This window comes from Lithobates pipiens, unplaced genomic scaffold (genome assembly GCF_037356315.1).
Source record: "Lithobates pipiens isolate NorthernLeopardFrog02 unplaced genomic scaffold, aLitPip1_a1.2 Scaffold_23, whole genome shotgun sequence".
In the NCBI taxonomy this organism is placed as follows: Eukaryota; Metazoa; Chordata; class Amphibia; order Anura; family Ranidae; genus Lithobates; species Lithobates pipiens.
In genome coordinates this window covers 247,666,452-247,693,736 of record NW_027507785.1, presented here as the reverse complement: position 1 = coordinate 247,693,736, position 27,285 = coordinate 247,666,452, and the positions used below count along the sequence as shown (strand labels likewise).

The 27,285-nt window shown below is 41.7% G+C and overlaps 1 protein-coding gene across 1 annotated transcript in view; it reads left to right on the top strand.

Annotated features, from left to right (window-relative positions):
• The window catches only part of DNM3 (dynamin 3), a 514,556-nt gene extending 491,563 nt beyond the window's left edge, over positions 1-22,993 (top strand). Inside the window, exon 23 of the mRNA XM_077453003.1 lies at positions 19,330-22,993. The gene's annotated coding sequence lies outside the window, so the exon portion shown is untranslated. The remainder of the gene's footprint in view (positions 1-19,329) is intronic.
• The last annotated feature ends 4,292 nt before the right edge of the window (positions 22,994-27,285 follow it).

Here is a 27,285-nt window from a genome sequence, read left to right as displayed (position 1 = left end):
CACCGCTAGTAAAAGAGCTGGAAGAAGAAAGCGGAGGCCCGGCAAGAAGAACCGAAGAGGGGGACAAGACCCCCGAAGTCGGAAGAAGAGGCGGCGACAGAAGATCGGGCCACCGCTAGTAAAAGAGCTGGAAGAAGAAAGCGGAGGGCCCGGCAAGAAGACCCGAAGAGGAGGACAAGACCCCCGAAGTCAGAAGAAGACCCCCGGACGGCGGCGGTGACAAAGAAGAAAGCCGGGCTCCTCTGCTAGTAAAAGAGTTAGCAGAAGATAGCGGAGGAGTATGGCGAGAAGACCCCCCCAAGACGGAAGCTGTGCAATAAATTATTTTAAAAACGTGTTGTTTTTTCTTTACATTTTTTTTGACCAGGCAAATGGGTAGGGGTACATGGTACCCCAATACTCATTCACATAGGGTGGGGGGGCCGGTATCTGGGGGCCCCCTTATTAAAGGGGGCTCCCGGATTCCAATAAGCCCCCCACCCGCAGACCCCAAAAACCAACGGCCAGAGTTGTCGGAAGAGGCCCTTGTCCTCATCAAAGGCCGCAAGGCCCCCCTTCCCCAAAGCACCCCCCATGTTGAGGGCACGCAGCCTGGTACGGCTCAGAAGGGGGGGGGCGCTCACTCGTCCCCACCCCCTTTCCTGACTGGCCGGGCTGTGTGCTCGGATAAGGGTCTGATATGGACTTTGGGGGGACCCCCACGTTGTTTTTTCGGCGTAGGGCTTCCCCTTTAAGTCCATACCAGGTGACGGGGCTAGCGAGGTGTCAATCTCGCCGCCAAAGGCAGCGACATTTACTTCCTTCGCTAGTCCTGGCTACCTGGAGCCGCGTTCAAAATGAATGGACTTTTCTCTATGTGGGCAAGTCCGTTCATTTCAAAAGTCCGGTGGACTAGCACACAGACGGGCGGATTGTCCTCCGGACTGCCGAGTCTGGCAGACAATTTCAAGTCAAAACTTCTTTTTAAGTCCCCCGGACTTTTGGAAAGAAAAAGTCCCCCAGAGCTCACACACTGGCGGATTGTCTGGCGGACTCTGGTCAACCAGCCCAAGTCCGCCGGATAGTCTGATCGTGTGTACGCGGCATTATAGGTAAAGTTGATCCAGGGAATATCCAAACGCTTCTCTTCAGGAAGGAATTTTTTCCCCTGCTGGAGCAAATTGGACCATGCTTTGGTTTGCCTTCCTCTGGATCAACCGTGGGTATAGGATTGTGTATATGAGATTGTATGGTTATTTATTTTTTCCCTTTTATTGATTGAACTAGAACTAGATGGACTTTGGCTTTTGTTACGCCATAGATTTTTTTTATGTCTTGATAGGCATAATATGAAACTAGTGTGAGTGTATATATCTCCTGACTTCCGATGACTAGGTTAAAGCGTGAGTCCGCCGGGAGTTCCGCCGTTTTTTTTTTTAAAAAGCCAGCAGCTACAAATACTGCAGCTGCTGACTTTTAAAATAAGGACACTTACCCCCCCCCAGCACGCCCGCGATGTCGGCACCCGAAGCCGATCTCTCGATCGTCTCTCGGGTGCTGCCGCCACCATCTTGGGTATGGGAATCTGGAAGTGGAGCCTTTCGGCTTCATTTCCCGGTTCCCTACTGCGCATGCGCGAGTCGCGCTGCGCAATAAGGATGGTCCCGCTGCCTCTGGGATCCGTGTGTTAACCAGCAGGCAGTGGCGGACTTTCGGAAAGGGGCGTAATCTATGCCCCTTTCCGCAGATAGCTATGCCGGAAGTGGGTGCAGATACCTGTACTGTACAGGTACCTGCACCCCCCTCCCCCCTGAAAGGTGCCAATTGTGGCACCGGAGGGGGGGAGGATTCCAATGAGCGGAAGGTCCACTTTAGGGTGGACCTCCGCTTTAATAGACATTTAGGTCCAGTGCGTTTTTTTCTGCATCAAAAATGCATGGAAAGTAGGTTATATGGTTTTCAATGCATAGTTCACACAAGTGCTTGCAGTTCCAGTGTGTTCCAGTTCCAGAAAAAAAAATTGTAGAACATGCTGCATTTTTTCTGCACTGGACTGTACTAAAAAGCTGTAAAATGCATCAAGAAACGCACTGGAACACACATGTCCCTATTTAAGTTTAAGAAAAAAGGAGGGGGAAAAATGCACTGGACTGCACCAAAAACACACCAAAAACATATGCATGCAGAAAAGCAACTGGAACAGATCCGGACAGTGTTTCTATGGTGTGAACTGGCCTAAAAGTGAAATACGTGAAGCATTAAAAAATCGGAATAAAAAGCAATGATGTTAAAAAGCTTTGAAAATTGATGATAATATACTGAAAGCCTGCCAAAAGACCAATAACAAAGAGATGTCATTCCTTTTTTTATAAAACAATGAATAAATAGTAAAAATATCAATAATAAAAAGATTATTGAAACTGGAAAAAATATGTGTGCGTAAAAAAATTGTAAGATAGTGATAGTCCCTACCACTATATAAATGGGTTTAAGAAGGACACACACACAAAAAAAGAGTCCGTTTTCAAAAGCACCAGTAGAAATGTTGTAAGCAGAGAAAACTGTATCTTAAGTTTTGTCTGGATTTGGTTAGTTCGGGTCGGGGCTGGAGGCTTGATGGCTCCAAAGAGAATTGGGTGGGAAGGAGTCTCCAGTCCTGAGTCTGGGCTTTGCTAATTATCTACAGCCTGTGTGAGTGCACAGGTGGTCAGGATCATTATATGAAGCTGAGTGAGCCTCAGAGCCAGGTGGCTTGGTATTTTCCATGTGGTGCGTTTGCTGAAGAAGGACACCTGCTGTCATGGGAAATGTTATGCTGTTTCCTGTTTCCTTTTAATAAACACGAGCTGCCAGGCCCTTAAACAAAAATGCCGACTGCTGTGGACTGAAAGAAAGACATTTAACACCAAGCTAAACAGCCCCAGTCTCAATAAATTTGTATCTATCTACCTACATGTACATAGATGCAAAGATATGTGAAAAACGTTATTTATCTATCGGCACACATGCATATGAGTTTGCACATATTTGTAAAGTAACACAGAAGTGAGTTTCTTATTTTCTACATTTTTTAATAAATATAACACTGGAAGTGGAGCTCTCTCTGTCTCCTTTTGCTTTTTCTTTCGTGGCCACTGGAGAGGCTGCCACCTGCTGGGCATCCTACAGAATATCCGAAGATATGCCGTTTTTAATCATTCCTATGTGAGTGCTTTACCTTTTTTTTTATTCCTGTGTGGTTTAATATATGCTACACTTTGGGGGGGTTATTTACAAAAAGGCAAATCCACTTTGCACTACAAGTGCACTTGGAAGTAAAGTCACTGTAGATCCAAGGGGGACATGCAAGGAAAATAAAAAAACTGCATTTTAGCTTGCATGTGATTGGATGATAAAATCAGCAGAGCTTCCCCTCATTTCAGATCTACCCCTCAGATTTACAGCGACTGCACTTCCAAGTGCACTTGTAGTGCAAAGTGGATTTGCCTTTCGTAAATAACCCCCTTGGACTCTCTCTCACCTTCTTTTTCTTTTTATCTTTACATGTCACTGGTGGGAAGTACCCCAGTCCTGCCTCAAGGAGAGACTGAAGATGCTGCTGAAGTGTTTTTCATATGGACATTCCCTTATGGACATTCCTTGTAGGGATTTTTTATCCTACACCTAAAGTGTCCCTCTGGCAAGGTACCCACCATGTGGAGGGCATGTGGCCTGGTATGGTTCCGGGGGCATGCACCCCCCCTCCTTTCCTGGCCTGCCAAGTTGCATGCTTGGCAAGGTGGCTCTCTCATTCTGAGTGGCCATCATATTACCAGCCGTCCAGAGGGAGCACGCCCATCATGTTACACTCGGGAGCCAATGTGCGTGCCCAGTGGCTTTGATGTCCGCCAGGCACCTGCAATTGCTTGTCACAGAGCAGGGATGTGGATTTGTGTGTGTAAACACACAGATCCACATCCGGTCAGGGGAGAGGAGACAGATAGTGTGTTCCATAAATATAGGAACACCAATCGGTCACCTCCCCCAGTCAGTTCCATCCCCCCACAGTTAGAATCACTCCTTAGCTAACAGATTTAACCCCTTGATCGCCCCCTAGCGTTAACTCCTTCCCTGCCATTGACATTTATACAGTAATCAGTGCATATTTATAGCACTGATCGCTGTATAATTGTCAATGGTCCCAAAAATGTGTTAAGTGTCCAATTTGTTCTTTCGCAATATAGCAGTCCCGATAAATATCACAGATCACATGACCAGGCGCATGGACCACCCATAGTGACTACCCACCTCTATCTCTTCCCCCCCCCCCCTACTCCCCTCTTTTCTTTCTCTTGGTTTTTCCTTCTTTTTCACTTTTCTAGCTCTTTCTTTCTTCCTTTTTATTTCTTCTCTAGAGAGTAGTTTTGATAACGATCAGTACGTGCATATAGTAACATAAGTTGATACCTGCTAGCGCAACATGGGCTCTCTCACTGGAAACAGTGACCTGCGGATTTGTATACCGATTCTCAGCGAAGGTCCTAGCGACTGCGGACGAGCCTCCTCGGCCTGGTCCGTACCTACTCCAGGTGGCTATACTCCGTAGGTCGATAGGCATGGACTATTTATTACTGTTCCTTTCCTTGTTATTTTAATGTGGCAGTGAAACGCATGACGTGTATTGCATTGTATTAAACAAATAAAAAAGTTGTTTGCAAAAAAAAAAAAATATATGTCACAAATCGCCGCCATTACTAGTAAAAAAAATAAAAAATAGAAAAAAAGCCATAAATCTATCTCCTATTTTGTAGGTGCTATAACTTTTGTGCAAACCAATCAATATACGCTTATTGCGATTCCCCCCCCCCCCCCCCCCCAAAAAATATGTAGAAGAACACTGAGGAAGAAACTGAGGAAGAAAATGTTTTTTTTTTTTTAAATTGGGATATTTATTATAGCAGAAAGTAATATTATATTTATAATATAATAATATATAATAATATAATAATAATATAATAACAATATAATAATATTGTGTTTTTGTCGCTTTTTTTATAGCACAAAAAATAAAAAAACGCAAAGGTGATCAAATACCACCAAAATAAAGCTCTATGTGTGGGGAAAAATTATCAAAATTTCATATTGGTAGTGTTGCATGACTGCACAATTATCATTCAAAATGTTACAGCACTGAAAGCTTAAAATTGGTCTGGGCAGGAAGGGGGTGAACATGCCCTGTATTGAAGTGGTTAAAAAAGCAACTTAGTTGCATGATGCAAAAAAATTATAATCTGACATTCTGATTACAGTGGTGTGAAAAAGTGTTTGCCCCCTTCCTCATTTCCTGTTCCTTTGCATGTTTGTCACACTTAAGTGTTTCGGAACATCAAACCAATTTAAACAATAGTCAAGGACAACACAAGTAAACACAAAATGCCATTTGTAAATGAAGGTGTTTATTATTAAAGGTGAAAAAAAATCCAAACCATCATGGCCCTGTGTGAAAAAGTGATTGCCCCCTAAACCTAATAACTGGTTGGGCCACCCTTAGCAGCAACAACTGCAACCAAGCGTTTGCGATAACGTGCAATGAGGCTTTTACAGCGTCCTGGAGGAATTTTGGCCCACTCATCTTTGCAGAATTGTCCTAATTCAGTTACATTAGAGGGTTTTCGAGCATGAACGGCCTTTTTAAGGTCATACCACAACATCTCAATAGGATTCAGGTCAGGACTTTGGCTAGGCCACTCCAAAGTCTTCATTTTGTTTTTCTTCAGCCATTCGGTGGTGGACTTGCTGGTGTGTTTAGGATCATTGTCCTGCTGCAGAACCCAAGTTCGTTTCAGCTTGAGTACACGAACATATGGTCGGACATTCTCCTTCAGGATCTCTTGGTAGACAGCAGAATTCATAGTTCCTTTTATCACGGCAAGTCTTCCAGGTCCTGAAGCAGCAAAACAGCCCCAGACCATCACACTACCACCACCATATTTTACTGTTGGTATAATGTTCTTTTTATGAAATGCAGTGTTCCTTCTACGCCAGATAAACTTGGACACACACCTTCCAAAGAGTTCCACTTTTGTCTCATCGGTCCACAGAATGTTGTCCCAAAAGTCTTGGGGATCATCAAGATGTGTTGTGGAGAAATTGAGACGAGCTTTGATGTTCTGTGCAGTGGTTTTCTCCTTGGAACTCTGCCATGCAGGCCATTTTTGCCCAGTCTTTTCCTGATGGTGGAGGTATGAACGCTGACCTTAACTGAGGCAAGTGAGGCCTGCAGTTCCTTGGACGTTGTTGTGGGGTCTTTTGTGACCTCTTGGATGAGTCGTCGCTGCGCTCTTGGGGTAATTTTGGGCGGCCGGCCACTCCTGGGAACGTTCACCACTGTTCCATGTCTTCGCCATTTGTGGATAATGGCTCTCACTGTGGTTCGCTGGATTCCCAAAGCTTTGGAAATGGCTTTATAACCCTTTCCAGACTGATAGATCTCAATTACTTTCTTTCTCAATTGTTCCTGAATTTCTTTGGGTCTCGGCATGATGTGTAGCTTTTAAGGATCTTCTGGTGGACCTTACTGTGTCAAGCAGCTCCTATTTAAGTGATGCCTTGATTGTGAACAGGTGTGGCAATAATCAGGCCTGGGTGTGGCTAGAGAAATTGAACTCAGGTGTGGACAACCACAGTTATAGTATGTTTTAACAAGGGGGGCAATCACTTTTTCACACAGGGCCATGATGGTTTGGATTTTTTTTCACCTTTAATAATAAACACCTTCATTTACAAATTGCATTTTGTGTTTACTTGTGTTGTCCTTGACTATTGTTTAAATTGGTTTGATGTTCCGAAACACTTAAGTGTGACAAACATGCAAAGGAACAGGAAATGAGGAAGGGGGCAAACACTTTTTCACACCACTGTATATGTTGTCAACATTCAATAATCAGCATTCTCTGGGGGTGCTATAAACTTCCATCATTACAAATAGTAGATGATTACTATATTTTAATTCAAAATTCTATACTATTTCTTTGAAGCGAAGTCAACTTCTTCATAAGTGCATATAAAAATGTGTCGCTATGCTATAATAATTATAGTCACACCATGGTGACCTTGCCAGGTACAGGTACAGAAACAAACAAGGTACTATATTACATATTATGAATGCCCAATTACTGTCTGACTTTCTCATAAATCTTTGGCAGTCAGTCAAAAAAGATAACTTTTAATACTGATACTACTTTTAGGCTGGGTTCACATTATAGCGAATTGGATGCGAATTGGATGTGGGTTTCTCTGCATCCAATTCACATGTCAGGAGACTGTGACCGGCACTCTTTGGAGACGGTTTACACATCTTCGGAGCTTCTTTGATGTGATTTGCACAGGAGTCCTCAACCAAAAATTTGGACTGAAATCGGACCTGAAACGGTGAATGGGGACGCAACGGACCTCTGCTGTGAGCTGCTTCATGGTGCAGTGTGGACCCAGCCTTAGATGAAGAACTGCTACATGTATTGTCATTATGGTAGTATTTTTACTTGGTCTCAGAAAAGTGAAACCGGATGTGGTATCCGCACACCATATTGCTAAATGTTATTGAGTATGTTGTAGAAAAATGTAAAATAATGCATTTGGGTGGCAAAAATAGTAATGCAATCTATAGACTGGGGGGAGATCCTCTGGGGGAATCTAGGATGGAAAAGGATCTGGGGGTCCTAGTAGATGATAGGCTCAGCAATGGCATGCAATGCCAAGCTGCTGCTAACAAAGCAAACAGAATATTGGCATGCATTAAAAAGGGGATAAACTCCAGAGAGAAAATGATAATTCTTCCGCTCTACGAGACTCTGGTCCGGCCGCACCTGGAATATGCTGTCCAGTTCTGGGCACCAGTCCTCAGGAAAGATGTACTGGAAATGGAGCGAGTACAAAGAAGGGCAACAAAGCTGGTAAAGGGACTGGAGGGTCTTAGTTATGAGGAAAGGTTGCGAGCACTGAACTTATTCTCTCTGGAGAAGAGACGCTTGAGAGGGGATATGATTTCAATATACAAATACCATACCCCACAGTAGCGATACAACTTTTTCGCCCAAAAGGGAGTTTAACAAGACTCATGGCCACTCATTACAATTAGAAGAAAAGAGGTTTAACCATAAACTACATAGAGGGTTCTTTACAGTAAGAGGATGTGGAATTCCCTTCCACAGGCGGTGGTCTCGGCGAGGGGCATTGATAGTTTCAAGAAACTATTAGATAAGCACCTGAAGGACCGCAACATACAGGGATATACAATGTAATACTGACATATAATCACACACATAGGTTGGACTTGATGGACTTGTGTCTTTTTTCAACCTCACCTGCTATGTAACTATGTACTATGTTCAGGTAAAGTTTTTATTTTTTCTTCAGATTTGAATAGAATGGGGAAAGTAAAGGACACTTGTTGGGTTCAATGGCGGCTGGTGCTCAATATTTTTGCAAACATACCTGCCCCACCCCACGCTTTTGTGTAAACCCAGGATGAAATTACTATGACAATCCTGGGTTCACACAGGAGCAGTGCGGGATCATAATAAGACATACCAGTAAATTGTTGTACCTGCACAAAACTCTCAGCTACATGCATTATGTAAATTTTCATTAGAATGAGGAGGAGATCCAGGCCAAAAGTACAGAGATTAACAAACATCAATACACATGGACAGATACCAGAAAAAAACTTCAGTTGGCACGCGGACACTCAGGATCAGGCGGAGGTGGAATTCACAATGTTCTGAAGTAAAAACCTCTTTATCAAGTGAGGTCCACTTATGGATTTCACTTGAGAAAGGGGGCTTTTTGCACCAAAATGTTGTGATTCCCAACTCCACCTGATCTTGAGTATCCGCCTTCTCTCTCTGTCATCAGGCGATGATGATGCTGCATATCACCGTTTAAGCCATATGCGATATCGCAAAATCCTCTGGCATTCATTGTGTGTAATAGTAGACAACTAAAGAGTCCGATTTTTTCCTTTTACATGATTAGATCCCCAGTGTCCAGGCTTAATCCACAGTGTATGGGATGTTTTGAGGGAGTTAATCTCCCATCAATCAAACACAGAATAAAAAGATGCCCATGTACCACCAAGGGCGGTTGGAAATGTGTGCACAATATGGCCATTTCCATATACTAGGTGATGCCCATAAACATTTTTAAAAATAAGGAGATGATACTAGAAGAGGAGATCAGTTTTTACAACATATTACAGGAAGGAACAATGATGATTGGATTACCTTTTACAACCTACCTGACTAGTTACTCCTCTGCTCTGAGCCCCTGTACACACAGTCGGAGATTTCGACAACCAAATCCGTTGGATTTTGTCAGTCGGATTTTGTCCGTCAGATCTTGTCCGAAACTGTTGCATACACACGGTCGGACAAAGTTGTCGAAAAATCCGATCTTTCAGAACGTGATGACAGATTTTCTTTACGATGGGACTATATTCAGGCTAGTAGCCAATAGCTTTGATGTAGGAATTTGATCTGAGCATGCGTGGCACTTGGTCCGATCAAAATTCTCTACACAGGATCGGAGTATGTCCGATCGGCCCAGTTGGTCAGGAAATATTTCCAACAAGTTGGAAAATTGGGTCCGACTTCCGGAATCAGTCCGATGCATACCACACACAGTCGGATTATCCGACAACACGGTCCGATAGGACAAATTCCGACGGATTCTCCGACCGTGTGTACAAGGGCTTAGTTGTGTGTGGAACTTAGCAAAAACAGGTCTATGGGTAGCTTAAAGGATAGGGCTTACACATGGCTCACACATGGGCAGGCAGCTTACACAACTGTGGGCCCAGTAGCCATCCATAGAATATAATAAGCATATAATAAGGGGCGTGGCTAAGCGGATGGCGGCGTGACGTGTACGCTAGCTCTCCCCCTCCTGCTCATGAGATCGATGGCAGCTGATCCGTGATCCGTGACCCCCTGCTCCCGCTATACTGCCGCACCGCTATACCGTTATACCGCCGCACCGCCGAGACTCGATGTGACTCTCCTGAGTCCCGCTGACTCCCGCTGTGTCTGCCGAACAGTGCTGCTGATTTCACCGGGCTGCTGTAATACTCCCTGCAACACTTTCGTTACTAGCTGGGTCCTTGATGAGACAGTACCACTGGGCATCCGAGGAGTCTGCTGTGTCCTGCTGTGGTCTTGCTGTGTTGCTATTTGTGTCGTGATTCATTGGAAAAAAAACAACTGGTCTGGTGGCAAGGTGGAGGAGCGAGTAAAGGAGACAAGGGAGACGGGAACGGAGGAGATAATTATGAGAGAGAGTGGAGATAAAGGTGGACGTAAGTGCTAATTAAACGTAAGAAACTAGCCTTGGGAGTAATAGGACTTGCTGTGCAGCTATTATGCAATCATCAGGTCATCTCTCTGCCTAGACCCATCCGTCCATCCATCCATCCCCTCCTCCCATCCCTCCCTTCCTATTTATCTACTACTAATGGAAAAGACTTAAAAAAAAAGGGAGATCCCTGAATCTTGAGATCTTTGAGAAATTAAGTGGACAGTTAGCACTTGTAATTCCTTTGCAGGAAAGTATACGGCGAGGTGTGCCTTTTGTGCTTTTGTGCTTATGGTAATGATAAACTGCTAAACTGCTGGGGAACTGTTGAATCTACATTACTTTATTAAACTGAATTAAGATTGAGTGAAATTTACGGTGTGCTTCTGTTAAGAAACAATTGGAAAGTGAGAGGGGCCCTCTTTCCTTTTTCATTTTATTGATTTCTAAAAACCTGGAAGTTACCTCTTTAGTGGGATGCACTGCACTAGGAAAAGGAGAGAGGAAAAATCTACGCAAAAGGAGTCAGTCCAACAGGAGATTAAAAGTTTTTTCCCACACACAAGAGCAGCTACAGCCCGGGCATCTACATTAGAGACCAGGGAGACAGCAGGTATTGAGATCCCAATGGCAGCACCACGGATGAGCCTCCCATTATCGCCAAACGCAGCGATGGATATAGGTCAGGTGCAGGCCGGGCCTGTATCTGGGCCTGTATCTGGGCTAGAGGTGGGACCCCGGGAAATATTGGAAGAACCCATAGGTGATATGGATTTAAGATCAGTAATGCAAGCCCTCCCAACCCATCAAGAAATAGAAACCCTGAAAACAATTATGCAGGCTCTCCCAACACGCCAAGAAATGGAGGCCCTGGTGTCCCGGCTTGAGGAGGGACACAGAAAGGAGATGCAATCAATACGGTCTGAGGTACAAGCCTTAACAGCAAAGGTCAATGTGGAAACATCAGCCCTTAGTAGTATAGAGGAGAGGGTTTCTAATTTAGAAAGAGAGCAGATAGCTCAAACATCAAGTGTTCAATTAAAATTTGAAGCAGCAGAGGACCGAAGTAGAAGAAATAATCTCAGATTTAGAGGCATTCCAGAAAGTATTGAGGCTGAACATTTATACAGTGCCGTAAATACTATATGTCATAACCTTGGGGTCAATATAGCTTCTGGAGAAATCGAATTTGACAGACTTCACAGAGCCCCAGGACCACGTGCGACAGATTTGTCCAGACCGAGGGATGTAATTGGGTGTTTACACAGATATGCCCACAGGGAGTTGATTAGTCGGAAAGCATGGGATGCAGGTCAGATAGTGTATGAAGGAGCGAAGATTAGCATTCTACCGGACTTATCAAAAGCTACTCTACAGCGAAGAGCTCAACTGCGGCCAATTTTGGAGAAAATAAAATCTGCAGGATGTACCTATCGTTGGGGATACCCAATTTCTCTAACGGTTAAAAGGGGATCAGTATCTTTTGTGATCTCGTCCCCACAGGACCTACCGGCATTATTTGCCTTTTTGAAAACCGATCACTGTGAAGTGCAAGATTGGCTTCAACCTATAAAGAAAAAACGATTAAAAGAAGGGGTCTTAAAAACTAGCGGTGAAAAAGTTTTGATGGGTAGTAAAGAGGGTACTGTACAGCAAATAGCTGATGCAGGCTCCATACCCTAGATTAAAAGGTTATAAGAGAATAAGGGTCACATATATATATTGGAGGATCCCCCCCCTAATTTTAATGGGCCAGGGTTCAATATGGTCCCTGGATAGTTTAATTTAGTATACTTTACATAGTATATAAATAAGATGATACAAATTAACATGTATAGGATTTATATGTTATTTTCCGCCACCCCAATTTTTTTTTCTTCCCCCCCCCCCCTTTTTTTTTTTTTTTTTTTCTTTTTTTTTTTTTCTCACAAATAATAGTTAATAAAATATATTTTGGTGTTATTATATCACATAATTAAAATAAGGAGACTGGATGTTATGGATTTGGGGCTCACATAGAGTTGAATTGTTATAAGATGGAGAGGTAATGAGGTAGGGGGGGTGGGGATACACAAGGGTAGAAAGATGGATGAGGGGTTGTTGTAAAAATTATAATTATTATCACGGTTTTAGGGTTCACATGAACCTGGTTTGTTATTGCTCCGGGGGGTAAAATGGTAGCTAAATGAGGGGAGGGATAAGATGGGGATTGTGGAGGGTGGGTGGAAAGGGGGTGAAATAGAGAATGTAATTATAATATTCACTATAAAGTACACGTTTAAAATATACATTTATTTCAGGGTTGAGGGTGGGTGGAAAGGGGGGGGGGAAATAAAGATTGTAATTATAATACTCACTATATAAGTACACATTTAAAATATACACTTATTTTTGGGTTAAAGGAGGGAGGGTGGAAAGGGAGTGGAATAAAGACTGTAATTATAATATTTATTATAAAGCACATGTTTAAAATATACCCCCTTTTTTTTTTTTTTTTTTTTTTGGGGCCTATAGACGGAATTCAATTAAAATACATGGAGAGGGTATGGAAGAGTTATATATACTGTGTAATGTATAATAATGAATAGGAGAGGGAACCGAGGAAGAAAAGTTAGGACAAAATTATTACAGTTGCTGGAATAGATGTGAATATTAAGGGATTTTGTTTTCTTTTTTTGGAGGGGGAATAGCGTTATACGCGCCCCGTATTTGTTAGCTACCCGCCCATACCTTACACCTACGGGAAGCTAAGAGCCCATAGGTAGGTGTGGGGGAAATTTTGATATCTACTCCTCGTAGGGGGTCCCCCGTACCCCCTTTTTTTTTTTTTTTTTTTTTTTTTTTTCTCCCCTTTTAACAGCAAAGGGTTTTTTTTCTCTTTTTTTTTTTTTTTTTTTTTTATGTTCCCATGGACAAGATGGAGGGATTACGCATAACATCACTTAATACCAAGGGACTTAACATCCCCGAGAAACGTAAAATGTTATTAAATGATTTAAAACGCTCTAAAACTGATATTGGCATGGTACAGGAAACACATCTGAAGGAGGGAAAATTTCCTTACCTTCAAAATAGAAACTTTCCAAATGTCTATCATGCCATAAATCAAGAGGCTAAAACCAAGGGCGTGGCGATTTTAATATCCAATCGAATACCGTGGTTCCTACTGGATAAATGTCAAGAGCCAGGGGGGAGATATTTGTTCCTTAAGGGACTTATAGGACAGGTTAAAGTAACTCTTGCTACAGTTTATGCCCCAAACACATACCAAGATGGATTTTTGAATAAAGCTCTATCAAAATTAATGGAATTCAAGGAGGGAACTCTTATTATTGGGGGGGACTTTAACGTCCCTCTAGACCCAAAATTGGATACCTCTAATAGGACATCATCCGTTTCTGAAAAAATTAGGAAAAATATTCTTCGTAAATTAAATGAACTTCAACTGGTTGATGTATGGAGGGCCTTCCATGCTGAGGAGAGGGATTATACATTCTTTTCAAACCCCCATCAATGGTATTCACGCATCGATTTCTTTTTGCTATCTCAGCGAACATTATCATTAGTACAGGACATACGTATAGGAAATATAACATGGTCTGACCATGCGCCAGTAACGATTAATATCCTCTTGAAGGATGCTCTATATAAAACGGACTGGAACTGGAAAATGAATGAAAGCCTTTTACAACGTCCTGAAATCCAAGAAGAGATAATTAAAGAAATCGATTCGTATTTCAAAATTAATGATAATGGAGAGACTGAAATGGGGATAGTGTGGGAAGCCCATAAAGTAGTAATTAGAGGAATCCTAATAAAACATGGGTCCCGAATAAAAAGAGCTCGAGAAATGGAAACAGGCAGATTATTGGAAATGATAAGGAAGATAGAGATACAACATAAGAAGACAATGGAGAAGGATATGGGGACAGAATTAGCACATTTAAGAAGACAGTTATCAGATCTCCTCCGATATAAGGTAAGGGCTATTTTACAACAAGAAAGGGGAGTAATATATGAATCAGGTGATAAATGTGGCAAAGTGCTAGCAAGGAAATTAAAAAAACAACGACTCCGTTCATATATACCCTATATCAGGACAAAAGGAAATTCTAAATCCCTAGTACCAAAAGATATTGCAGAGGAATTCAGACAATATTATACTTCATTGTATAATCTTCCAGTTCCCCCCCATTCCTCTTCCTCTTCATCACTAGAGGAATATCTTGAATCCTCACACTTAGCGAAATTGTCATCCTCAGCACGAAGAAAACTTGAATTACCAATAACAACAGAAGAAGTAACCTCGGCAATAAAGATGTTGAGGCAAGGAAGGGCTCCTGGTCCAGATGGATTTTCTCTGCAATATTTTAAAAGTTTTCATTTGCAACTTGTCCCTCATATGGTTAAAACATTTAACATACAAGGGAAAATCAGGCCTCCACCTGTAGAAGCATTAAGGGCACATATCGTACTTATTCCAAAAGAAGGAAAGGATCAATCAATATGCAGTAGCTACCGTCCAATATCATTATTAAATACGGATTACAAAATATTTACAAAGATACTCGCAGCTCGCCTAGAACCGTTTATGACACAGCTGGTTCATATGGACCAAGTGGGGTTCGTCCCCACACGTGAAGCTAGGGATAGCACAATTAAGGTCCTGAATCTAATTCAATATGTAAATCAGAGGAAGCTGCCGAGTATCTTTGTTAATACAGACGCAGAAAAGGCCTTTGATAGGGTCAGTTGGTCCTTTATGTTAGGAGTTTTAAAGCAGATGGGCCTTGGGGATCGAATGTTGGACTGGATAGCAGGAATATACTCAAAGCCACAGGCACTGGTAAAGGTTAATGGGATAAACTCTGAAAATTTTCAAATATCTAATGGGACACGTCAGGGATGCCCCCTGTCGCCTCTTTTATTTGCACTATCATTAGAACCTCTGTTAAATAGAATAAGATGGAACCCCGATATTAAAGGTATCTCTATAGCGGATCAGGAATATAAACTCTCAGCATATGCAGATGATTTATTATTTTCACTTTCTAATCCACAAATATCATTACCCAATTTATTGGGGGAAATTGAGCACTATGGTGTTCTATCTAATTTTAAAATAAATTATGGTAAGTCAGAGGCGATGGGGATATCACTGGGGAATCCCATTCAAAAAAATTTAGAGGATAACTTCAAGTTTAAATGGACAGCCACAGCGCTGAATTATCTAGGGATACAGATCCCACCTAACCTAATAGATGCATACGCATTGAACTTTCCACCCTTATTAAGGGAAATTATTACAAGGTTGAATGAGTGGAATAAATCCTCACATTCCTGGTTTGGAAGAAGTAACATTTTGAAAATGAATATCGTCCCTAAGTTTCTTTATCTGTTTCAGGCACTACCAATCCGGATTCCACTGGCTTTCTTTAGCAAAATTCGGACAATTTTTACAAAGTTCATATGGGCAAGTAAGCACCCTAGGATTAACAGGAAATTACTAACTATGCCTAAAGAAGCGGGTGGAATCGCAGCACCGGACTTATATAAATACTATCAAGCCACCCAGCTGGGTAGAATTGTGGATTGGTGCTGCCATAGAGACAGTAAAAGATGGGTTGCTATGGAACAACAAGTAAGTCCCATCCCCTTAGATAGAGCCTTGTGGTGCGGCACAGCTATACCTCTTATATTAAGAGCTCATCCCTTAGTAGGACCTACGCTCCAGATGGGAATAAAAGTAGTGCGGAATCCCAGAATCTCAACAGTTAAATCTCCTTTATTTCCTATTCTAGGGAACCCACTATTCCCGCCTGGCATGGAACTAGGTATATTTAGAAATTTAAGAGAGAAGGGTTGTTTCCAGGCATTACACTTTTTGAGATCTAAAAAATGGCCATCAATAGAAACGCTAATGCAACCAGGAGGACAATATGAATTACCCCTCTGGCAGGCGCTACAAGTTAAACATTTTTTGGACACCTTAGGACCGGCTAAGGATTTTGATCGTCCACTTACTAAGTTTGAAAAGTACTGTGAAAATAAGGAGCCCCTTTCCCATATTATCTCCAAAATATATGCATTGCTAATTTCTCCTTTGGAGGATAATGACATAGTGAGTTTGGATAAATGGGAAAGAGATCTCGGACAAACTTTTACCCCGACTCAACGTCAGAAAATAATACACTTGACTTTGAAATCATCTAGGTGTGTTAAGATACAGGAACTAAATTACAAAGTACTAATGCGTTGGTATTATACTCCATCACGAATGCATACCTTTTTTCCAGAGACATCAGATAAATGTTGGAGATGTGGTAAGGAGAGAGGCACTATTGCCCATATTTTTTGGTATTGTCCAATGATCAGACAGTTCTGGGAAGAAGTTCAGAAAATCTCTCAATTGTTTACTGAGTATCATCTCGAGGAAGATCCGGCTTTCTTCCTATTACAATGTACACATATTCCATTAGAGAGATATAAGAATTCAATGTTATGCCATCTGGTGAATGCAGCTAAAAGCTGCATAACCATTCGTTGGAAAGAAAAGGGAGCACCGCGAATTTCACAATGGTTAAACAAAGTAAGGAAAATTGGGATCATGGAAAATTTGATCCCTATGCCCTCTGAGGAAAGGGAAGCCATAGCGCAAATCTGGGCTCCATGGGAGATTTTTTTACAGTCAGAGGAGGGGAAGAGGTTGATTGGAGAAGAAATTGAAGATTAGGTGAGCTGGTTGAGTAATGTAAACTAAACCCGCCGGTGGGTGGGATTGATCTCTCCCCCCCTCCCCCCTTTATCCCCCCTTTATTCCCCCTTTTTTTTTTTTTTTTTTTTTTTTTTTTTTTTGTTTGTTTGTTTTTGTTTTTGTTGGACCACTATGAGGAATAGATACTATATACTGTATTGGATATTGTACTGATACTGTCTTGTTTTTGTTTTGTTCATAAAAAGGGCAGGAATGCATTATGTTGTACTTCATTGATTAATGATGTTGTTTTGTATTCTTGCAAAGAAATAAAGAATTATAAAAAGAATATAATAAGCAACCTTCAGAGTAGAAACATACTATGAACCAGTGTTGCCATCCATCATTATTTTTACTGGCAGCCAGTAAAAAACTGCCACTTTTCTCCTGCCAGTAAATGCCAGTGACAGGAAAAGGTTGCCAGTAAAAAATATGGCTATGACACTCAGCTTGGAAATTTGCATGCACATTTCTGGTCTGGAACCGACCGAGTGCATGCTACAGGATGTTCAGGTGGGTCTGGTGGAGGTGGTGCCTGAGAGTGTCATGTGATGTCATGGTGCAAAGGAGCCCAGCGCAGTGGCCAGAGCCTTGTGTGCAGGACTGCGGGATGGGAGCAAGGTCAGTGCTCTTAGGACTGAAGGGACCACCTGGCATGGAGAGAGATGGTCACTGTGACTCAGGAGGGGACGTGTCGTGTCATCATCATCTGTGCTGCTGCAAACTTCTGTCAGTGTCACTGCCCTCTTGAGTCCTGTCCCTAAGAAATGTCTTAATATCTACCTTAAACACCTGTTCACAGTGGTGCGGCTTTGAAATCGTGCTACTTCAGCAAGTCGCACATCAGTGCAATTTGCACTATGAATTTCTCTGCGGCTTGCAACTTCATACAACAGAAGTCTATGCAAGTCACAATGAAATCGGCAAAAAGTATCGCAGGAACCTTTTTCAAAGCCGATGCTACATGAGTCGTGGCAATTTGAACGGTTCCATTGCCGACAATAGGGTGTGACTTGTTATGTGATTTGGAACTGTCAAATTACATGACAAATCGCACCAGTGTGAATGGGGGCTAAATCACATTGATAATTGCATATTGTACTTATTTGTAGCCTAAATACTGAAATTGCCTTTTAAAACGGTAAGTTTGTAACTTTGGGAAAAGCCAGTAAAAACTTGGCTGTGTCAGGAAATTTTGGGTGTCATATCAGTAAATTTCAATCTGGTAGGTTGACAACACTGCTGGCAATTTGTACCCCTCCAAAATGCACTGCCCCCACTGTGCCAATCAATAACCAGTGACCCCTAACAGTGAACAGTATTACTGAAAATAATACAATAAAAATATCAATATCAGTGAAAATGAAAACCAAAAGCTGCTACCTTAGTGAAAATAATACTCAAACAAATAAATTATACCTCTAATCGTGTAATGCAAAAATATTAGAAAATAATGTAAGTAGCACTCACAATATAACAAAATTTTGGGTGTCATATCAGTAAATTTCAATCTGGTAGGTTGGCAACACTGCTGTGAACCAGGGGCAGCCCGTCCATTAAGGGTGCCTCCTCCCCTTTCCATCACCGCTGCCACCCCCTAGTCATATGTCTGGCCCCTTTCAGAACACCGGGCGCATGACTTACAGTGGCAGTTTTTTTTTAAGAACCTGATTAGAGCCAGAGGCGTTATTAGGCTTCATAATAGGGTGGGCTACGGACACAGAGCCAACCCAGGTGTGTTAGAATAGCGAATGAATATTCGCTATTCTAACACTGAATCGCCTCTCCACCAATCAGGAAGCATGGTGTGAGATGCCTTTCCCAATTGGCCAAAAGGAGAAGCCTTCTGATTGGCCCCCAAGAAGGAGTTGGGAGAAGGAAGCCGCAGAGCAGGGGAAAGAGATGCCCACTAGTGATGCCCGCGAAGGAGAGACAAAGTTGCCTGTGGTTGAGGTAAGTTGGCCGACCGAGCCTACCTGACCCAACCCAGGGGCTGTGGTGGGTGCACTGTTTGCCGCCCCCCCAAAAACATTACCACCAGCCACCACTGCTGTGAACACTCCCCAGGTAACAACCATTATCTAATTCAGAAGTTTATATTTACATTGAACTTTTTGATAAGGAGATAGATGAAGGGTGGGATATGGGCTTTGGTTAAACTGCACCTATCGTCTAAAAATGTGGGCATAGATGCTATTTTTCACTGGAGACTGTTTTATTTTATACTGTTTAAAGATCTAACACTATGTTTTATCTCATACTCTTTACAGTCGAAGACCTCCTCCATCACCCACACGTCTGGCTATTATTCGCCCAACAGACTCAACCATAATAGAATAAGACAGACTGGCCATCACCGCTCTGCATAGGAATGTCCTATATTCTTCATGGCTATCTTCAAACTCTGATTCTGATTTTTATCATCATAGATGCTTGTATGGACATGTTGGAATTGAAACACTGCTACAACATTTGTTACTTGTCTTTGCTGGGCTGTCAGTATATATCAAAGATATTTCCTAATTCTAGCTTCTGTGTTACCATGTAATGTGCATTGCAGATTTTAATTTATCTGATATTGTAAAACCACTTAAAACACCTTAAAGCTGAACTCCAGGCAAACGGCTAAATACACATCTGAAATACAGATATGGAAGCTGTAAATAGATTTGTATTTTTCCCAGTCCTGTCCTCACATTTATACAGCCCTGCCAACAGCACAGCCAGCCAGGTGACCTAACTATTCTCTGCTGCAGGTAAGAAACACAGTAGATCTTCTTCCTGCCCCCAGCCTGTGTTTGGTCAGCTAAGCGCCAGTAAATACAGATAAGGCCATCTCTCTGTTCTATCCTCCTATAAGCATACTCTTTTGCCGCGTACTCACGGCTGGAATTTCCGATGGAAAAAATCTGATGGGAGCTTTTCTTTGGATTTTCTGACCATGTGTATGCTCGGTCTTTTTCTGTCGGCATTTCCAACGGTCTTTAGATTGAGAGACTGTTCTTAATTTTTCAGATGAAAAAACGGATTTTTCGATCGTGTCTAATTCCGAAACGCAAAATTCCGATGCACGCTCGGAAACAATTCGACACATGCTCGGAAGCATTAAACTTCCCTTTTATAGTGCCGTCGAACGTGTTGTATGTTGCGGTGTTATTGGCCGTCGGAATTTGGTGTGACCGTGTGTAGGCAAGACAGTTTGAGCGAAATTCCGTCGGGAAAACCATCAGAGCTTTTTGCAACGAGAATTCCGATCGTGTGTACGCGGCATTAGTTAGCATGTGCAAATGCAGCACACAGTATGTGCATCAAGTACTGCTGAAGAAGGGATTACAAGAGGCTAAAATTCAGATATGTATGCTAGTGGCATTTACAATTCAGTTACCTTTTTGTGTTAAAATGTATGTCATTTTTTTCATTGGTGTTTTTTTCTGCCTGGAATTCACTTTAATGCATCTGGATTTGAAAAATCTATTTTCTATCTGCAATGCATGCCTATAGTGCCTATGTACAGATTTACATTTTATGTACTGTAGTTCACAGTCTGTTTTTAAACTTAATTAAAGATGATAAAAAGTAGCATCAAATGTACTAACTGGACATAAGTGTTTTATATATATATATATAAAATGAAACCACTTTGGTTTGACTACTTGCCGTCACTATACGGTAGCAGGTTGGCTCCCCTGCGTGAATCTTCGCAGCTGTACGCTGACCGCTTTAGGGCCTATAGAGGGCACGGTCATGGAGCCAATGCGCGTGGACAGCGGCCACCCAAGATCGCTCCCCAGAGAGCCAGAATGGGCATCTGTCAATGTAAATAGACGAATCCTCATTCTGACAGGGTTATATACCGAGATCTGCTGTTCCTAGTTATCAGGAACAGTGATCTCTCTCCTCCTCCAGTCAATCCACTGCCCCCACAGTTAAGGCCCATACACACGATCAGACTTTTTGACAACAAACATGCAAATTAGCTGTTTTGGAGCAACATCCGACCGTGTGTACGCTCCACCGGACAAACTTTTTTGGTTTTCATCTGACTTTTGTTGGCTGTGCGAACGGACAAACTTTCTGGCAACAAAAGTCCGATGGAGCAAAGTCTGATCGTGTGTACAGAAAACCATAGGACTTTTGTACAAAGTACAAACAGGCATGCTCAGAACCAATGCAAAAGATGAGACAACAATACAGAAGTTGACCAAAGGTGGCGGTAATGAGCAGAAAAACCACGTGATTTGGTGAAAGTTTGCTGAAAAAGTCCTGCTGTGTGTATGCAATACAAGTTCAGGGCCGACGCCTTTTGTACAAAAATCCAAGGGAAAGTTTGTACAAAGTCCTATCGTGTGTATTTAGAAACACCTCCCTAGGGATCACTTAACCCCTTGATCGCTCCCTAGTGTTAACCTCTTCTCTGCCAGTGACATTTATACAATAATCAGTAGCTATTTTTAGTTCTGATCGCTGTATAAATGTTAATGGTCCCAAAAAAGTGTCCAATCTGTCCGCTGCAATGTCGCAGTCCCACTAAAAATAGCTGATCACTACCATTACTAGTATAAAAAATAATAATAAAAATGCCATAAATATATCCCCTATTTTGTAGACGCTATAAGTTTTGAGCAAACCAATCAATATACATTTATTGAAATTTTTTTACCAAACATATGTAGAAGAATACATATTGGCCTAAACTGAGGAAGAAGTTATTATTTTTCTTTTTTTTTTGGATAATTATTATAGCAAAAAGTAAAAAATCTTGTTTTTTTTTTTAAAGATTTGGTGCTCTTTTTTTGTTTATAGTGCAAAAAATAAAAAACACAGAAGTGATTAAATACCACCAAAAGAAAGCTCTATTTGTGAGAAAAAAAGGACCTCAATTTTGTTTGGGTAAAAAGTCGCACAACCGCGCATTTAAAGCGACGCAGTGCCGTATCGCAAAAAATGGCATGGTCATTACTGGGGCATATCTTCCATTCCTTAAAGAGGAAGTAAACCCTGATGGGTTTTTGTTTTTACAATTAACAACGTGTTTTATTAAAAGCAGTAAGGATACATTACACAATGTTGCACAGTATACATTTGGCAGAATAGGTTTCTTCAAGATAGGATAAGATGCAATCATATGACATTGTAATTTATTGTAGAGGAATACAGAGAGCATCTACATGAATATATGTAATAGAGAAAAAAATAAAGAAGGATTTAGCTAATCCTGGTATTTGGGTGTGTTGCTTACTGGGTATCAAATTCAGAGTCTGAGAGGGGGGGCAACAGTCGCACAACATAGGTTTTACTCTGGCAGCTCATTACATGTGGCAGCATTGCCCAACCAGGTATCCCAAATCCTCCCATACTTGGCTTTGCATCCTCTGTGGGCATATATCTCCAACCCTGATGGGTTTTACTTCCTCTTTGTTCCCCTGCAAAGTAAAATCATATTGGGCTACTGTGCATCTCATAGTAGACCAATGTATTTAAATTACCTGCAAACGAAGCTTGCGATGTCCCCGCTGGTGGCCGCATCCATCTTCGCCCTCCTTCCTTCTGGGGCTGCAGCTCTGTAACTGGCCGGAGCCGTCAGTCATGGCATTTGTTAGTAAAATGGCTTGGAGACGCACTACCTATAGGTAAGCCTTATTCTAGGCTTACCTATAGGTAAAATTCAAAATCTGAGGTTTACAACCACTTTAAGTGGAAAGAGAATTTCTAATTTAAACCAGAAATGGAACCTTGGTAATAACATAAAGAGAGGGTTAGCCACAACCACTTTCAGTCAAAGAGTGTTTAGCGCTTTAAACCTTTGGTGACCAGGGGTCATTGATGCCTAGATACCCAGCCTAAATTTAAGAGAGTCAGCAAGCCCTGGTGTCCCTTTAACCACTTCATCCCCGGAAAGGTTTTATCGCCTTAATGACCATTTTTTGCGATTCGGCACTGTTTGCGATTCGGCACTGTCACTTTAACTGACAATTGCGCGGTCGTGCGACACTGTACCCAAACAAAGTTGATCTACTTTTTTTCCCACAAATAGAGCTTTCTTTTGGTGGTATTTGATCACCACTGAGTTTTTTATTTTTTGTTATATAAATGAAAAAATGCCAAAAATTTAGAAAAAATAAATTATTATAATATAATAAGTTTCTTAAGTTTGGGCCAAAATGTATACTGTGGCATATCCCAAAAATTCCAATAGGTGTATATTGATTGGTTTGTGTGAAAGTTATAATGTCTACAAACCATTGGATATATACTGAAATATATTCATTTTTTTCTATTAAAGTAAAGGTTTTGATGATCAGCAACTTACAGTGGGACTGTGATAGCATGGGGGGCACCGACACTGACATCATCAGTGACACTAATACAGTGATAATACTATACACTGTCACTGTACTAATGGCACTGGGTGGGAAGGGGTTACCATCTTGGGGTAATCAGGGGGTTAAGTGTGTGCCTAACAAATGTTAATGTGTGTAATATGTGATGCTTTTTTTAAAATATCTGTTTTTTCCTTGTCCCTGCTTAGCAGGGAGAAAAAGTAAATAGATCGTTCCCTCTCAACAGAACCCTGTGTTGACAAACACACAGGGCTCTGTACAGAGGCAACGATCTGTGGGCTGTGATTAGACATAGGCAATCAGCAGGTTACAGCCATGAATCATTGTCTAAAATCTGTGGACAAAATCCCGCTGTGACTTGGCCTCCTGTTCTCTAGTTCCCTTTTCAGCTCCTCCCAAGGTCGCCTTCAGGACTTCTTCTGAGCCACTCCCATGCTTTGGAATTCCCTACCCCATCTGTCTGGCTATCTCCTACTCTATCCACTTTTAGGCAATCCCTGAAAATCTTTCTCTTTGCAGAAGCCTATTCTGTCTCCACCTAACAACTGTTCTTTTATTTTCTCCATCAGTTTATCCCTCGCAGTTATTACCTTTTGTAATACTTAACACCCCCCCTTCTAGATTGTAAGTTCTAAAGAGCAGGGCCCTCTGATTCATCCTGTATTGTATTGTAACTGTACTGATTGCCCTAATGTTCTAAAGTGCTGCGCAAACTGACTGCGCTATATGATAATAATAATAATAAAAAAACAAAAAGAGAGCAATGTTTTTGTAGCAGGGAGGAGGGGTGGAGGGGAGGGAAGTTTGTTTTGAGAGTGAGAATCCGCTTTAAATAGATAGCAAAGCTGATGAACACTGCAGCCTGCAGGTGGCAGTGTTCATCTATAGGCTGACAGCCTCTATTTTACCAGTGAAGCCTCCAGTCTGCTTATGATCACAATGTCAGAGTTGGCATAGTGATCACATCATTGGGAACCACTCCAAAGCTTCCTGATGATGCATGTATGTATGCGAAATGTGAAGAGACTTCAGGGTAGTCGTGGGTGTCACTTCATGTCACAAACCCGTACCAGATCGCACGCAGTCTGAACTCGAGGAACAAAGTAGCGGCATAGCGGAACCCTAAAACAAACTGCTGGAAAGACTTAGTGCCGGTCCTAAGGCATTTTAAATTGTGAGTGCACATTTTACACATTCTGGATATTAACGTATTGGTCAAAATAAATTTTATATACATATGTTGCACAATGTTGGATGTTTAATTTTTATGACATACCAACACTGACATGGAGATATGAGGAGCACCTAGTGGTTAACTAGTTGGAGGAACACCAGGATAGTGGATTGGTCATCCCAATATGAACCAAAGGCAAAACTTTTTCTAGGCTCTGGTGAGTGGCCCTTTCAGAAGGTGGTGGTGGCACATGAAGTGGTGAAAAGTTCCTGTTATAGAGCATGGAAAAAAATTGGAACATGATATATACATTGAAAGTATATGATAAATGGAAGTGAACTTTGGGGATCATTATAAAATACCTATGCTCTAGGTTGTGATATTTTGCACTTTACAATTTGCACTTTATATTGACCTATTGTCACATTGCACTTTATAGTTCATAGTTTTTTACTGTAATGCCCCGTACACACGAGCAGATTTTCCTGTCGAAAAAGACTTGGATGGTTTTTCCCACAGAATTCTGCTCAAGCTTGGCTTGCATACACACGGTCACACAAAAGTTCTCGGAACTTTCGACCGTCAAGAACGCGGTACGTACAAAACTATGATGAGCCGAGAAAATTAAGTTCAATGCTTCTGAACATGCATCAAATTGTTTCCGAGCATGTGTAAGAATTTTGCACGTCGGAATTTGTGAAGACGATTGGAATTTCCGATTGGAACTTTTTCCGACCTAAAAATTGAGAACATGCTCTCAATCTTTTGCTGACCTAAATTCCGCCAACAAAAGTCGTCTGATGGAGCATACACACGATCACATTTTCTGACCAAAAGCTCTCATCGGACTTTTGCTGGCGGAATTTCTGATCGTGTGTACGAGGCATTAAGGCTGGCATATAAGGTATAGACACCGTATCAGTGGTAATATTGCACTAGCACTTTTTGGATCAGCGCAGTTACATTTTTTGAATATATTTGTTTCTTAATCTATAGTATAGGAATTTTTAACTGCAGCAGATAAAATTCTTTTTTGCGCCAGTGACACCATTTTCCATAGGTTATTGATGCCTAGATGTCCACACAAAATATAGTAGCATTAGCATATTTCCATTAACTTGGCAATACTTCCACAAATTAGATTTTCAAGATTTTGTTGCAATATTCCGAAAATGTGATAATAAGGCCTCATCAATATGATGCTCTTCCCCGGCCTACTGTGAAGATGGAGACGCATCTGTTTTACTTCATAAACTTTTGCCAGCAAACATATCCTCGACACTTAGGTCAGAAACGTGAGTTCCGTGGGTTACAAGATATAGTTTCATTATCTTTTCCAAAAATTATTTTTTTAATTTCAAGTCTCCCTGTTTATCCCAAAATGCTATGGACTTTTCTTAGGCAATTCAGGGACTCCTGGATCAAACTGTTATTATTTTAGTGCCATACCAGAAGAAGTTTAGAGGCTTGCTTTCCTACCTTTTCACAAGAACGGTGAAATCCAGCCCATTCTGTACCCCAAGGCTGTAAACTTGTCTGCACACAATCAAAGGTTCCAGGTGGAAACAATTTACTCAGTTGCGGCCTCTCTGCTTAATTAAATCAAGTTGCTGCAAATAATTCTCAACAGCCATCTCCTGCTGTGGTATTTTGAATCATTCTGTCGCTGCCTAGGAGACCAAGGCCGAGGCAAAAAACAGGTCAAGCGGTGAACCTGCTGTTGTGTAAAGCAATCTTGATAGAGATACCAGCATCTTCTCAATTTAGGTCCTTAAAAGAAGGGACATGCATGACAGGAAACAGTCACCTTATTCTGGTAATTGACCAGTAGGTTCTCCAAGAGTGGAGTGGTCCATTTGCTAGTATGGTTCTCAGCAAAGGGACACAAAAACATCACACACTTGGGAACAAGCAAAGGGCAGTCTGGATCTCCTAATGCCTTGGCTAGTAACTCCACAAAATAAAGATGAATCAGAAAAACCTTAGCTGATCGCTTAGATTTTTGGGATCTTAGTGAAACTGCCTTGCTCACAGAAAGAGCAGAAAAATCCGCTAGCATACGTCAATGGCAGCTTTGATGAAACTTGCCATAGTCTCCTTTAGCCTAATAGATACAACTCCCCAAAGACTGTTTAATAATAAAAGTCATCTGTAAGTTCTAATGAAATGAAAAGAATCCGACAAAAAATGCTTAATAAAAACAGGAAGTTAGGAGGACAGTTTGGGCGACCACAGAACAGGGTACTAGGCTGATAGGCTGTTGTGTAAATACTTACTAAGGTTCTAAGCAGTTAAGAGAAGCTAGCAGCATTATGCAAAGGGTAATCTGTGCAGCAGAAAAACACACTTAGAGGTCCATAACAAGTGGAACATGCTAGAGGTGATTTTTAGATTGCCACCTTTTGACTGACAACTAAACGGAGGTGGGCTTGTGGCATGCCGTGACAAAAAGTGCTCCGTAAAACTGGCCATTGGTGATGCAAGGTCTTGAACCAGACAGCAGCTTAAAAAACTGGACTGTCCCGATGGCAACCCTGGAAGAGTCCTACCAACTTCCTGTAAAGGTCCTAGTATCCAGGAGGAACAACAGTTTGAAGGCATGAAGTGAGTGCAAAGATGATCTTACCAAGATGGTCGCTGGAAAACATGCTGAAAATTGGCCTAGAGCTACTAAACACGGAAAAAAGGGCATTTAAGTTACACTGAATTTG